This window comes from Bactrocera oleae, chromosome 6 (assembly GCF_042242935.1).
Source record: "Bactrocera oleae isolate idBacOlea1 chromosome 6, idBacOlea1, whole genome shotgun sequence".
Lineage (NCBI taxonomy): Eukaryota > Metazoa > Arthropoda > Insecta > Diptera > Tephritidae > Bactrocera > Bactrocera oleae.
In genome coordinates, this window is record NC_091540.1 from 62796800 (window position 1) to 62813668 (window position 16869).

At 26.2% G+C, this 16869-nt stretch overlaps 1 protein-coding gene across 1 annotated transcript in view; it reads right to left on the reverse strand.

The window, feature by feature from the left end:
* The window catches only part of Blimp-1 (PR domain zinc finger protein 1), a 73969-nt gene that overhangs the window by 55815 nt on the left and 1285 nt on the right, over positions 1-16869 (reverse strand). The gene's annotated exons all lie outside the window — the stretch shown is intronic.

Below are 16869 nucleotides of genomic sequence, written 5' to 3' on the forward strand. Positions count from 1 at the left end.
ATCATTAGTTAAATAACAATGAACAAATGTGTTGCAAGCAAACATAGCGGTAATTATTTTTGATTATGTGCTCGCATTGTTATTTAATGAGTATTTATGTTGTTGCTGAGTGCTGATGATTGTTGCTGGTGTTTGGTGTACTAGCAAAACAGAATGTGTGATATAATGGAGGAAATGCGGTGGCGATTGCTGGTAAACAGAGAAAATTAATAAATATTTTTTGTTGTTATATTTTTTTATTGCGTTATATAATTAATTTGTAAGAGACAATTAATGTTTTGTAACATTGATAAACATTTTCTTTGCCATATATTTCAATTATTATATTTTTTCTTAGTATGAAATCAATATTTCTAATGATTGATAAAATTAATGAATTTCTCTAATCATCAGTACAAGTAAAAATACTTTTATTTACATTTTTAGAAGTATTAATTCCACATTTAATTTTTTATTAATTAATTATTTCAATTAATTAAATTTTTAAAAATTAAAAATAAAATTATAATACTTAATATAATTATTGGGAAAAATGTATGTTAATTAAAGTTAAAAAATTATAATGAAAAAAAAATTACATAAATTTACTTAAAAAATCAAAATTAAAGGAGAGTATTTTGAATTTAAAAAACTTAAAATAAAATATAAAATAATTATTCAAAATTTTAGCAATATACCAAAAATGAAAAAATTATAATATTATGAATAGAATTAAATAATTTTATTTAAAAAAATACTTTTACCGGACAAAAAAATTAAAATAATTTTATGTAAAAATAAATTTCAATCAGTTTTTAATGTTTTGTACAAATTTATAAATATCTAGTTCCTAACTTAATCAAGTATTTGTTTAAAATTTTTTATTAATTATTACTAATTATTTCACTAATCATTACCACATATTTTATTTATTATTCAGAATATATTATGTATTACGTAATATGTTCATTTTCTTTATTTTATGCAATAATTTTAATAAATGCTTTGCTAATTGTAAAATGCTTAACTAAATTAGATATTTATTGCTAAAATAATAAAAATTTTAATTGTTATTTATACTATGGGATAATATATAATTTTAATTTTTATTTATTTTTCAATTAATTATTAATTCAATTTTTTCATTACGTTGAATTGTAATAAAAATGAATATAAATATACAGAATGGAAAATTAAAAAAATGAATAACATAACATTGTTTATTAAAAAACAAAATAAAAAGGCAATTTAAGTAATACAAAATATTTTTTTTTCTGTACAAAAAATTTTACGTTATAATACTTTCAGATAGTAGTTGAAAAAATATATTATTATTACCAATATTGTTTTATTAAAATTATAAAAAGTTTTTACTATTAATGTTTAAGATATTAAATTAAAACAATATTTTTCTTATAAATTTTTTTTTAATATTTGAATAGTATTTATTATTTATATATTATGTAACGTTGATACTTTTTTTGATTTAAATTTTTTGTTAAATTTTTTAAAATTTATTTGTTTCAAATTTTAATATATATATATTTTTTTATATATTTCACCTTTCCTTTTGTATTTGTTTCTATAACACTGTTTAAGTACGAATCGATTGAGTTCGCATCTTAAGTCTTTTGTTTAAAGCAGTGTTATACGATATACTTATTTAATTCATGCATATACATATATAACATATAACAACACAAAGTAGCTGTAACTCTTATGTGAAATTGTTGCTTTTATTTTAATAAAAACATATAATAATTCACACTTACTGTATTAAACGTCATTAAACGTAATTAATCGAAATTAATTTTATTAACTTTTTTCAAGTCTTTGCTTTTAAATAATATATACTTTTTATATATTTTGCGAAAAGTTGTTAATTTTGATTCAATTTTTTTTATAAAAAATTAATTGAAATTTTATAAAAACAAAATTAATGAAAATTGTTCAATGAAAAAAATCTAAAAAAAAGAGCTAAAAATAGTTAATAGAATAGTAGAAACAATTAAAAAATTTTTACAACAAAAACTTAAAAATTAAATTAAAATTAGTTAAAATTATTTTGGTCAAAATTTTTTTTTATTTCCACAGCTTCGTTGCAGTATTATAATTGCTTATCTTTTTATATATTTTCTGTTTTCGTGATGAGTTTTCAGTATTTTTTTATATAAAGAAGTAATAGATTTCTTACAGAGTCAAAATAGTGAATCAATAAAACTGCTGCAAACAAAAAAAAACCATGGAATATTAATAAGCGGCCATGCCATTACGCAAGATCCGCTTTGTGCGCACGCCAGCGATTAAAATTTCACGTTAAAATTATAAGTATGAGAGTGTTTTGTACATTTGTTGTCATTAAATTTAATGCTTAAGTGCTTATTAAGTTTTGCTTTTTAATCATATTTCGGTGTTCTTTTTCCAAATTGTTGTTGTTGCTTTTTTCAAAGCAGAAACTACTTAGTAAATATCCTGTTATTATGATGATGTGATATTTCATCGCTTGTTTAGAAAAAGATAAACAAAATGTATGTATAGATATGCATACAAATTATTTTAAATAAACTTTTAACGTTTATTTATTTTAACGTTCCGTTTGTCATAATTTATATAATTTATTGTATTATATATTGTATATAATATATATAATATAAATATAATATCATTACTTAATTATAAGAAATACTTCTCAGCTTTGAATATGCTGCAACACACTGATTTATAACGAAATATAATAATTCATATTAAAAAAATATATATATTCTAATTTAAGAATATATTTGCATAAACTATTACAGTTGTTTGTTGGATTTATAATAAAATTATCATTAATTATTTTTATTAAATTTTTAAATTTTATATTCACACCTTTCACCTGCTTATAAAGTAGCCATAAATTTCAACTCACTCAACACTCAATCACAAGTTGTAAGAAAAAGTGTTGCTCCTATTTCAACACGCACACCCCGCACCAACAATTTGACCAACACACACACATGCACACATTGAAATAGAAACACAAATGCATGCAACAAGTTAGTTGCTAGAAATTATGGCCTCTACGAATATTTTTATGTATGTATGTAAATGTATTTTATATGTATGTAGGTATGTATGTATGTGTTTGTAATATATATATACATATATATATCTCATTTGTATATGTGTATATTTGCGGCCGTGCAACAGTTGAACGCCCTTTTCACGGCAAGTGATTCCAAACGACGCGTCATTTCCCTCAACTCATTCCACTCCTGCACTCCTGCCTTCAGCCTACAGCCTTATCGCGCCGTTTCATTTGCAGCTAATGCTTCTAACCACAAATGCGCTGTGCTGCCACTCAATGCCATTGACTGCTGCCGCAGCTAACTTGCCAGCCACCTAACTATCTAGATGGACTGGCTGCCCGTCTGCTTGCCTGCCTGCCAGCCGCCTGATTCTGCCTCTTTCAGCTAGTCTAACTAAAAACTGATGCGCCTAGCAATTGGCGCGCATGTGGCAGGATGGTTGTTGCAATGTAGTTCTGCTAGCACTAGCTATCTAGTAGCTGGCAGAACAGCCTGTGAACTGGTTTCATTTTCATGTTGGCATCTTCTCTAATGCCAGGCGTTGCAGCAAATGCTGGAAAATAGAGGCAACGATGCATGCATGCGGCGTTATGTATGTATGTTTGTGCAACAGTAAGAATAACGAAAGGCGATCGAGACATTAGCTGCTTTGTGGCTTGGAAAGTGACTTGGCTATTGACTCTGGGCAATCGCTTGAACGTTGGTGTGTGTGTGTGTGTATGTGTTAAACTGGCAGCTGTTTGTGGCAGATTGCATGTATGTGTGTGTGTAAGCTTATAAATACAACTGGCGACTTGGTTGGGTTCAACAAGTGGCCGTTTAAAGTGAAGGGGAATAAGTACAACAACAATAGCAACAACTAATGCATTCATCACAAATATTATGGCAGAAGAGGGCAGTTGCAACATGTTGAAAGGAAGCAAAGACCTTCCCATAAGATTCACTTTTTGCTGACAAGCATGCGCTGTTGTTGTTCGCGTTGTTTTTGTTTTTGCGCTTCCTTCTAATTCCTGCCGGCCGAGCGCATTGCACTGCATTCGTGCAGCAGTCATCTACCTTTGCTTTGTTGATGTTGTTATGTTTGTTATTGTTTTTGCCTTTGCCTTTGCCTTTGCCTTTGGTTTTATTACTTGTTTTTATTTACTGCTGGTTGTTGTTGTGCTTGTTTATGTTTGTTGTGGCTTTTCATTTCATTTCATCGCATCGTCCGTTCGTTGATCTCTAACGTGTAACGTGTGTGCAACGTTCAGCTGGCAACGTGCAACATTTTGTGGAATATTTCAAACGAAAACGAAAACTTATGGCCCAACAACATCTAAAACAACACCAACAGCCAGCACTGGTTTTAAAGGTTGTTGCAAGCGTTGCGCCGAGAACGAAAGCAAGAATGCCACATTTCTTCGTGCAGCAATGCTTGTGGCAGCCACCGCACGTTGACAGCAGATTTTCGGGATCGTTGCCACTTGCTGGCGCAAACACATATACAAATGCATGTATGTATTGTATGTATGTGTATTGCCGCCTGCCAAAGGCTGTACTTTGCTGCCACACACTTGACCAGCGCGCTGCCTCCGCGGCGACCTGCCTCTCTGGTAGCGCGTTCGGTTTGGCGTTGCTTTATTCGGGGTAAATGCACTCTGCACGAAATGTGAATGAACGGTGTGCACGTGAAAGAGGTCTAGAAAGCACACAAACTCATACACGCACAGGCTGTGTTAGGTTTGTATGTGTTTGTGTTGCATGTGGCAAGGATGCCCAGGCGGCAATGTGCTGGTCGTCGATCATGCTGTTGTTATTACCGGCGAATGTGTTCTTTTATTGTTTTTATTTTTGTTATTGCAAGCAGCGGTGTTCGCTTTCATTGTATAATTATGTGAGTGCTGCGTTTGTGTTGTTATTGTTTTTCTTGTTGTTGTCTGCATTATGACTATTTGCCTTGCTGCTACAGCCTACAACAAATCCTCAACACAAACACACACACACATACATACAAAGTTAGATTACATAGGTGGGTACATGTTGTTGTTGCAGTTGTTGTTAGCGCTATACGCTCACTTATTAGTTGCTAAAATGTGCAATTTACGTTTGGATAATTGCAATAAGCGCACAATCGGTTTGAAAAGTACAAAAGTGCAAGAAAATCTAGCGAGTGTCATATGCGCCAAGAACGAGTTTGTTGCTTAAGTCTTTCGTAATTTTCCTTTGCAAAGTGCGCTTGAGAGGCTGCAGGCAGCAGGAATTTTTTGATTACCACAATATATATGTGTGCACGGAAAATGATATAAATGACAGCATTAATAGCGTGATATGAGAAATAATTTGTAGATAATCTGCTTTGTGGCACAGGCTTGACTTTCATGCTGGGAAATTGTTTGTTGGATGCTGTTATTGCTTCGCTAATGGCTTCAAAAGCCAGGAAATTAGTTTCTAAGCGTTTGAGAATTGTTTTTTGCTGGGGAAAATATATTCTTTTTTAATTAGAATTTTTCAAGTGATTAAATCTACTGGCAGCTGGTGCATGATAATGACTTGAATTTTATACTTTTTTCAAAGCAGGTGGTTTTAGTAAGTGATGAGTATTGAGTATAAGCTTTAAAATTAAGCACTAGTGAATAATTTGAGTTCTTTAATTGGTTTATAAAAGATTTTTAAAGAAAACTTTACAAGAAAATATTGTAATTCTGCGCGCTGTTAGTAGTCAATGGGTTAATATAAAAATTAGTTTGGAAAATGATATTATTACAGTTGGTTGTCAAAAATTTTGACAAAAGTTGTCACCAATGTCAAAAAATGTAAAACAACATTTTTTTATTATTTTTTCTAATAATTTGTTAACTTAAAGATGAATTTTTTTTATAAAATGCATTGTTTATTATGACAAGTACTTTTAGTGAGGGGTAAGTATTTCTGAAATGTCATTTTAATGAACAATGTGACATTTATAGTATAGTGAATTTTTGTTATATTTTAATGTTAGTTGTTTGAAGAAAAACTCTTCGAGCTTTTATATGACTAATATAAAACAAGTTTTGCATAGAAAGTTATATTAATCTCTCTGGTTGACAAAAGTTGTCAATCTGTCATAATATGGCAAAGTAAAATCAGTATGAACATTTTTTGACCCATTTGTGAATAACAAAAATATTGTTTCTTAAAAATTCAACTTTTTTATGTTTGTTGCTTTGAAAAAAAGAAAAGTAGTTTTTAATTGACATTTTATTTTAAATTAATATTATAATAAACTTTTATGTGAATTATGAAAGTTGACACTATAAGCTCAGCTAGCTGTTGAAGAGTTGATTAATTCAAAATTTTTCTTTCAAGATTTTATTATTATAATTGGTTGTCAAAATAATGTCAAAACTTTTCATATTTGTCTTAAAATTTTTTCAAAATATTTGTAGATAGCAAAAATATTATTACGTATAGAATTTAATATTTTTATGACTTGCGCTTTTAGCGAGTTATAAGTAGGAATAAAATGACAGTTTAATTAAGAATTTGACATCATAAATTAATTTTTATTATAATGGTGTAAGAAATATATAAAGAAAGAAGTTGAGAACACAGGCTCAGCTATCTGTTGAAGGGTTAATTAAAAAAAAATTAGTTAAATTAATTAAATAAATCAATTAGAGAACATTTTTTATTATCATATTTGGCTGTAAAAATGTGTGTCAAAATTTGTCATAAAAATGACAAAGTAAAAAATATATATAATTATTGTTGAAATTGTGCTCTTAATCAACTTAACATGAGCTAAAATATTACTCAGAAATTGTATTATAATTTTGGTTGTCAAAAACTATGTCAAAGTTTGACACATCAGTCATAAAAATGACAAAAAAAAATTTTGTTTAATTTTTTCTGAAAAATAATAAATATATTATACTTGTTTAGTGGGCGTTCGTAAATTTTTTTTGTTAAAAATTAAAATAATTTTATTACTTTTTATTAAAGATATGCTAAAATTTATATTCATTTATATAATATAATAAGATCGCAAAAAATATAGAGTTTTTTTAAGGTTTAAACGAAATAAAAAAAACAACACTTAACCCCAGCTCTCTACTCTACTTAACCCCAGCTCATAACAGTTGTGCCAAACATAAGCGTGCAAAAAACAAAAAAATATATATAGCAATTAGTATATACAACGCTAAAGCAATGCCCGTAAATGATTTCGGTGCAAAAAGACAACAAAGTGTTACCATCATTAAGCAGAAGACACAAATGTGCTGAAGGAATAAAGCCCGCGCAATAATGTGAAACACAATAGTCGAACGAATGGCAAAAGTCAATGAACTTTGCGTAATCGCACATATACATATGTACATGCATTCATATGTATAGATATACACACACCTATTTATACATATATGTATATATATATATATCCAATATATATCTAAGCAAACAGTCATGCCTACCCATTATTCTTTTTGGACTTAATCACACCTCCCAATGAGAGCGTTGACAATTCTGAGCGTAACAACAAGCACAACAGCAACAATAAAAGCAACAAGTGACACCGCCAGCTTAATTAGTAAATTAACTTTTTTTGCACGTTTTGTTTTGCTTGGCGTATTCCACTTTTTCCACATGGCACGACGAATTGCGAGCATTTGCATGAAATAAACGCACACTTCCTTTGATTTCGTTTACATAAATTAGCAAAATGTGTGTTTTAGTGAATAAAAATAATCAAAAAAAAAATTTTTTAAAATTTGCACACCTACTATGTACATATGAATATATATATATAGCTTTTTATACGTAGTTAAAATCAACTTTTGGCTACTTTTTGGCCGTAGTAATGTGCCTATCAGAAATTGCGTATTACAATTTGACCTTCGGTGAACCGTTAAAGATTTTTATTTGTATGCTACTAGATTTTTTGTAATGTTAATGGAAATTTTAGTATTTAAAATATGAGATTTTGAATGAGTTGAGTAGTAAATTTGGAAAATAATGGCTTTACAAAACGCCATTTGAAAAAAAATATTTAGTAAGAAATTATGTTTTCTGAACATGAAATATTTTGAGCTATGCACTTTTTCAGAAATGTAAATTGAAATGTTATAAAAGTGATATTTAGAAAATACTTTGAATACTTTGATTAAAATGTCAATATAATTAAATTCACTCACAAAATTAAATTTTGAGCTATGCACTTTTTTTTGGAAAAATCATGAAATACCATAGCTGGTCTAAGCTGGTATTTTTAAACACGATATTGTTTTTTACAATAAAAACTTGAACTTTTATTCGAATTTACCAGCAAAGTCATACTATTTCCTTTATATTGATAATTTATTTAATGTAAATAAATTTTTTTGAAATTTTTTATATAATTATCGTAAAATGAATATCAATATTAATTAATGAAAGTGTTTTTGTTCAAATTAAAAAAACTGAAGTCTGCATAAGTTAAGGTATTTAAAAATATTTATATAATTTATTTTTTTTTTATTAAAAGTTTTATTTTTTTATTAAAATTTAAATTTTCTGTACTTAAAATAAAATATTTTAAAATTTTAATTTGATATAATTTAGTTTTATATTATATAGTTTTATATGTTATTTCATATATTATTCGTTTCTGAATTGTTATTCGAAAATTTTAGTCGAAAAAATCTTATTGTTTACAAAATTTTTGTTTTGTTATTTTATTATAAATTTTATATATGGTATGTTTATTTGTTTAAAATATTAAAAAAAAAAATTTGCAATTTGTATTTATTTTTATTGGTGTTAAAATATTCCCAAATATTTATAATTTTTTTATTAAAAAATATTGTGTTATTTTATTTTGTTTCATGCTTTTTATTTAGATTATTTTTAACTAGTTTATTTTAATTGATGTCAAATTATTTTAATTTATTTCTTAATTCTTTAAGTTTTTTTAACTAAGAATAATTTATATTTGATTTTGTTTGTTACTTAATTTTTTTAAATCGATTTATTTAAGTTAGTGTTAATTATTTTCCTAATTTTTTAAATTTTTTTTACTGAGTATAATTTATATTTAATCTAGTTTGTTATTTAACTTATTTTTAGTCGTTTTATTTAAGTTTATGTTAATTTATTTATTATTTGTTTAATTCTTTAAATTAAAACTAATTTATATTTTATTTTTAGTGTCATTTGCTTAATTTTTAATTAGTTTATCTAAATTTACTTTTAAATTATTAAATTATTTCTTTTTTTTAAATATAATAAAAAATATAATTTTTATAAAAATAGATTTTTTTTTTGAGTAGTTTATTTAGCTTAATTTTTTTTATGTAATAATTGTGAATTAGTTTATTACAATTATTTTAATTTATTTCTTATTTATTTTTTATTTTTTTTTAAAAAAAATATTTTCAGTTTTTTTGTGTGATTTGTTTTATATTTTCATTTTACTTTGTTATTAATCAAAAAACTTTTTTTTTTTTTTTAAGTTCAGTTTTGCTTTGGTTAACACCATTTGCTCCCACTGTGCATTTCCCATTTTGTTATACACTTGAGACATCTAACCAGACTATGATTATTCATAATTTACATATAAGTATACATATGTATAGATATGTATCGAAACAAACAACCGCAACAGCAATAACAACAAATAAGCATTCACCTATTTACATAACATGGCCTTGAAATTGAAAATGAAATTCTAAATAAATGTAAACAATAAAAATGAATGTCGCTTTAAAATAAAAACGTCGCAAATTTATTGCTCAGATATAAACAAAAAGCAACAACAACTACAACAACATACCCAAGTGACAGTGATGTGAAACATTAATGTAATTAGCGGAATTAACGAAAGCAAATGCATTTAAAACACTCAATTTATAAACGGGCATTATATATTACCGTTACTGCGATAATCTGAATCTGAAGTAACAATAACAAAAACAAAAACCAAAAGCAAAAGCAAAAACAAAAAGAAACACAAAAAATATAAAAATTTAGAAATAGAAAGTAAATAAATGAGAAAAATCGGCATCACCCTAATACAGTTAGCCAGATTTATTTGTTTAAGCGCGCAATTTAGCAGCTGAAAGTGTTTGTTGCTGTAATATGATGTTCTTGCCATATAATTTACTGAACACATTAAATTTATTGCGCAAATTTATTTATTGTGCAATGCTAATGTGAGCCATTAGTGACAACTGATGGCGTGAGTTTTTTCGCTTACTTTAATTCTAAGCGATTTTAAGATTTTATTGGAACTTTTTTGCATCTGCACATATATACTCGTATATCCATGAGTATGTGTGGGTGTGTTTTCATGTGTATGTTTGTGTGTGACTTAGCATCTACGTAAGCAGGCATAGTATGCTAATTTCCAATTTCAGTTTCAGTTTCATCTGTCAAGCTTTATTCGTGTGCTGAAATGTTTGTATGTATGTGCAGGTGTGCTGTTGCACAGTTTGAAAGTCGATGTGAAAGTCGGTAAGTGCGGTAAGAAAATTATATCAAACCAAGATTTGTTGAAATTACTTTTTTCGTAATATTTTTTGGGTGACAAATTTTTGTATTTAAAAGTTTTTGAAAATAAAAAATTGTTGAATATAAAAAAAAAATTTTATGAGAATTTTTAACAACTGAAGTTGGAAAAAAATTATAATATATAATATTGAGTAAAAATTCTCAAAAATTTTCAAAATTTTTAATGTAAATATATTTTATTAATGGAAAAAGAAAACAATTTAAAAAAATATTTATTTTTTAATTTTTCTCCCACAATTCCACTGAATTTTCAAATTTGGGTTTTTCAAATAACAAACTATTTCAGTTTACAACAAAGTATGGCTTAAATATAATATTTTCACACAAATACTTGAAAATATTTACTTTTGTCAGATTGTATCTATTTGTTTGCACAATTACTATAAAAAATCTAACGATTCACGCTACGTCACATATCAGCACTTGAATATGCGCACACACACCTACACAATTCTAATGAAATGAAGCTAGACGCTACATATACATACACCTGTATACTCATATATCTGAGCACCAATCGGCAGCATTTTCATTTTAACAAATTTTTTCATTATTATATACATCTATGTACTACTATATACCATTCACCCGTGTGTTAGCGTCACAAGCTTTATACCCCGCTTTTGGGCTACTTGGCTAGAGCAGCAGCTACTGCGTTTTAGCGCTTCTAACGCATACAAACTTGTAAATATAATTGTGTCTGACGCTACAAAGATGTTTAAATGAGTGTGTGTGTATATGTGTATTTGTTTATTGCCCGTCACGTTTGCTGTTTGGAGTCATTCAAAGTCAAAGTCAAGGTTTTCAAATGTTTACAAAGAGACTGTGGGTATTTTCTAATGCCAGTGACTGAATTGTGTATTTAAAAAAAATTATTACATTTTATTTTGCTAATTTTTTTTTTTTTGCTTTTGCGCGTTTTGGAAATTTTTGATGTATAAAAATTTTTTTTAAAATTTTATATATTTAGTTTTATAGTCCTATTACGAATAAACTTTGAAAATTATATAATTTTAATAATCGTTGCAATATTATAAACTTATAATTATAAATAGAAAATTTTTATTTCTTATATTTATAATATTAATTTTTTCTATATTATTTAAATATTTAATTAATTTATTTTTTTTTACTTTAATTTATTTTGGAAATTTTTAAAGCTTTTCCGAATTTTTTCAGTTTTTATAATTTTTTATTTCGTAAATTTTTTCAGCTTTTGGTTAAAGAAATATTTAAAAAATTTTTAGTAAGTATTTTTATTTAATTTTACAACTTCTCTAAATTTTTCATAAATTTAATTAATTTTTTAAATTTTTAATAGTTTTTATTTTGTTTTTGTTTTTTTTTAATTTGCTTAATTATGAATTTTTGTTCATTTGTTTCTAATACTATTAATTATTATAACTTTTTGTATCGTAAATTAAAAGAAAAATTTATTGAAGTAATTTTAAAGTTTTTAAAATAATTTTCATTGCTTTTTTAATTTTCTTTTTAGTCCCTTTAATTGTTTAATATTTCTTTTATTTTTATTTTGTTTTGTTTAATTAAGATATTTGTAACTGTTTTTGTAAATATGATTTTTATAGGTGATTGGCGCTTGGAATGATTCGTCACATGTTACTGAGCGCAGTAACTGAACACGGCAACGCAGTTTTCTAGTAAAATATACCAGATTTTGTTATAAACATGTGCGTTACATACAAAACTAAAAAGCAAAAAAAAAAATATATATATATATATAAAATGCTCAATTTTTGCTAGCGCCGCGTAACTGGTTTGTGTGGTAATCACCATTTTTGCACGTAAAACAACAATGTGCACGCTCACTTGCATATTGTGTGTTCAGAAAAATTATAAACAAATCTAGCAACACTAAAAACAAGTGCAAAATTGCACAACACATTTGTTGAAATGAAATAGTCTTTTGGCATTAACTTGTATTTTGCTAGTATAAAAATAAAAATGGGTCATTGATGACTAATTATTTGAGTTTTTCAAAACCACTTTATTGTTTGTTTTTTACATATATTATTTGAATAATATTTTCAACAGAAGCGCAGTGAGTCGAGCGCGTGGTTAATTGAGTGGTAACAGATAATTAATAACTAGAAATAAGACATTATGAGAAACAGCGCCGACACAACAATATTTGTCAACTAGTATATAGTTAAAAAATCATTTGAAATACTGTTAACAGAGTCATAACAGTGCATTAACACTTTGCTATGATTATAGAACAGCGCTGTAAAAACTGAACATAGACGCTGTTATCGCTAAATTAACGCCATGTAAAGACTTAAGAAATCGAAAAATAAAATTGTGTTTAACAAAAACCTTTTCATTAAGCATATATTAAGTAAACAAAAAATATTTTCTCAATATCTGGCTATTCAAGTCTTGAATTAGGTAATATGTGCGCCCTAAAATTAGCTTTAGCATTTACTTTTCACCTTTCAAGGGCATAAAAATATTTCTTTAATTAAAAAAAATCCAAAAAGTTTCAACCACATGATTACCGGATATCTTCTTTTTATAGTTTTATAGTTTTTTTTTTTTTAATTCTTTTTCATTGTCTGATTAGTCATTATATAGTAGCCAATCGCCTCAATACCTTTATATTTTTTCTATTTTGTATATTTTTAGAAAAAATTACATAATAAATTACTAATTTGCGATGAAAAAAAAAATTATAGGGAAAAATGTTAACACCTTCTAATGAAGTAACACACCAACGAATGATACAACAATAGAAATATCTTATATCTATATAATTGCTGTGGCAATCAATCACTTGAGCGCAACAATCGAGCAGTCGACAGCAGCAAATAAAGCGCCAAAGCATTCAATTTATAACGAAAAGCCTCATACAGTAATGAAAAAAACTTAAAAGTGCCTAAATCGAGTTAACTAGGAATCAATATTTTATTTTTTTTATGCATTTTTCTTCCACAAAAATTTTTTTTTGGAAATTTTAAAAACTTTTACGTAATCCTTAAAACTTCCTAAGTCGAGTTAACTAAAAACCAAAATTTAATTATAGTGCATATTTTGGTATTAGAAAATGATTTTTAAGTAGCAAGATATAATCACAAAAATATGGTAGAAATCTGTTGAAAGGTTTTTGCTTGTATGTATGTATATATTCAAAAAGGGTAGGTTCTGGCATTTTATTAGTATTTTATAGCTCCTTTAGCAATAAAGTGGCTACAACTCTATAAAAGTTAGTACTAGAAAAAATTATTATGGTTGACTTTCAAAATATTTTTTTTATTGCTATTTCGGTTACATAGGTATCAGGAAATTAAGTTTTGAACAAAAAATTGTTCTAAACTCTAGACATTTGTATAAACAAATCTTAATCTTAGACATTGAAATAAAAACCAATTTTTTTTTTGTAAAAAATATAAAATGATTAGCTGGCTTTGTTAATCACAGCTTTAATGTGCGGTTTAATTTGTTTATGCTTCAACGCTTATACAAAGCCCTTAAAAGCGTGTCCACTTCTGGTCTGTAAGCGTTGGCATAATGATGAAGTTTGTAGCTTAAGTCGTTTTTTTTGTTGACAACAACAACAGTAATTTTTCAACCATTATTTAAAAATAACCTCAAATTACTAAAAATATTATAAACAAAACACACAAAATGTCTTTAAAAAAATCTGTAGCTGTTAATTCTCTGCCTACTTAGTCGCTGCTTTTCAGTTTGCCATGTTACATAATACTGCTAGTCAAGCACTTTTTGTGCGCTATTCAGCTCTTAAAATTAATAATTTAATAACAAAGCTGACAACAGTTTATAAATTACGACAAAAAGTCACTTTTATTTTCGAAAAAGCGTTAAAGACTTCATTACTTAGCTACATATTTATATATATTTCCTACATTGTTGCGCCGCTGACGTATGACACTACAAACGCTGCTGTATAACACTTAACACTGCTTGTTGATATTAAATTACAATTTCATGTGTTTTTTGCTAATTTACTTTTGTGATTCGTTGCTGTTTTGTGCGCTTTTTATGATGAGCTCATGCGGTGTTTTGTTGTTTGGTGTATGAAAGTGAGTTAAAGCGATTCCATGGAGGCAAATTTTCAGAGGAAACGAGTTAATAAATAAATTTTTTGTTAATACAATTTTTTTTGCAAAAGAGGGTTTGGTAAAAAATCTCGTTAACAAATTTAGTTAAATTTGTTTATACTTTTAAATGTCAAATAAAGTTTTAGAAAATAAATTGTGAATAATATGTTAAAAATAATACATATAAAAATATATATTCGATATTTTTAAAACAAATTTGTTAAAATTTTGCATTCCAGTACTAATATTCAAAGTTGCCTACATGGATATCCTTGAAATAATAACTTGTTTCTACAGACAAAAACAGTAAAACTTCACTTTTTACCAATAAATCATAACTGTAATAACATGATTTACAAAAAAAAAAAAATGCATCCCTCAGCACCTAATCAAGCATTCAAACAAACATAGCCCTGAGAATTTCAATATTGTCGCCAATGAGCGCTGTGAAGTTCGTGTCCAAAGTCTTCAGTTTCTTCCGTCATTTTGTTGTAGGGTTTCTAGCGCGCTATGATGTGAGCATAGCAGCATGTAATAATGAACAAAACGTGCATTCACACAGACATATCGATTGATTTAAATTTTAACTGTCCTTGCTTTGACATTTACGGTTGTAAAAATTAGCAACGTTATTTATGAAGTAATTATTATGTAATCGGTTTAATTAAATTTATAAAATTTTAATGTTTCATGACCTGTCAAGAGTATATAAATATAAAAATTACAGAAAACTGTGCACCATTTTTTACGGATTAATTAAAAAATTCGACACAGGAGTTTAAGCATATATTAAAATTAAATTCAATTTATTGAAGTGTAGTGTGGTATGAAGCGCAAATCAAATTAAGCGATGATAACCATGCTACAATTTCAACAGCAGTGTTGCAAAGCGAGAAAACATGTAAGAGTAATTAAATTGAATAGCAGTACCATATTGAGGCTGGAAGTAATCACATGGATTGTGAGATGCAAGCTGTTATTATACTGTATACTGTTATATGACAAATTAATTTTTATAAAATACCTAAAATTCTAATTAGTAAACAAATCTTTTCTTTTTATATATCTTATAAAAAAATCAGCCCCACCGTTTTAACAATTATTTTAAATTTTAATAAAACCATTTTTCAAATTAATTTTTCTTTAAAAAATTTTTCAAAATGCTTGAAATTTTATTATAATGGTTTTCGATACAAATTTTTCGCTCCAGCATTTTTTAAAATCGAGTTTTTTTTTCAAAAATAAGTTTTTTAGAAAATAATTTTTTTTGCAAAAATATTTATAAAAATTTACAAAATTTTATTTTTTACTTTACTTAATTTTTTCAAAATTATTTTTTTGCTAAACTTTTTTAACTGAAATTTTTGCAAATAACTTTTTTGGAACATAAAATATCTTTTATTTATTTGTTTAGAAAAAGTATTGATGCAAGTTTCTTAACTGTTTTAATAATCTCTCTTTATTTCAAGATTAAACTTATTCCAAAAACTTTAAATATATTAATATTTTTTAAATAAAAGTTCTTAGAATCCAAAATTATTCTTAATTTTTTTCCAAAATATTCACTGTTTTTAAATTTTATTATTTTTTTAAGTAAATAATTAACTTGACTTATTTAAAAGCGTTTGGATAAGCATGTATCAAATTTTATTACTTCTCGTAATTTCTTTCGATTTATTCTTGCGCTAATATACTCTCTCCCTTCTCGAAGAGAGCATGCTAATAGACTGATAAAGCTTTATAGCACCCACTTGTTGTCATGGAAAATTCTAGCAACAGGCTTTGGCAAGAAATTTTATACACAAGAGCACGACTTAAAAGTTTCTATAACGATGTAAGTCGAGTTAATATAAATAAGTAAAAAAATATATATATAATCTATTATATTTTAAAAGTTTTTTTCATTTAAGAAATTAAACTCTTTTATGAAAATAAAATATTTCTAGCATAAAACATATTTTTAAGTCAATTTAAGCTTTACAATTATATAAGATGTTTTTATGATTTACTGTGGAATTTAAGAGCTTTGAATTTCAACAAAAAAATATATCTTATAAATTAAAAAATTAAAAAAAAAAATTTATAAAAAAATATTTAAAAAATTGTTTTTTAAATTAATAAAAATGCTTTACTGAAAAAACAAATTTTTTAATTATAAATTTTTCTAAAAAAAGAACAAAATATCTATTTTTGAATTTTGGATTCAAAAAAAATTTATCTGTTTAAAATTAAAAAAAAAAAAT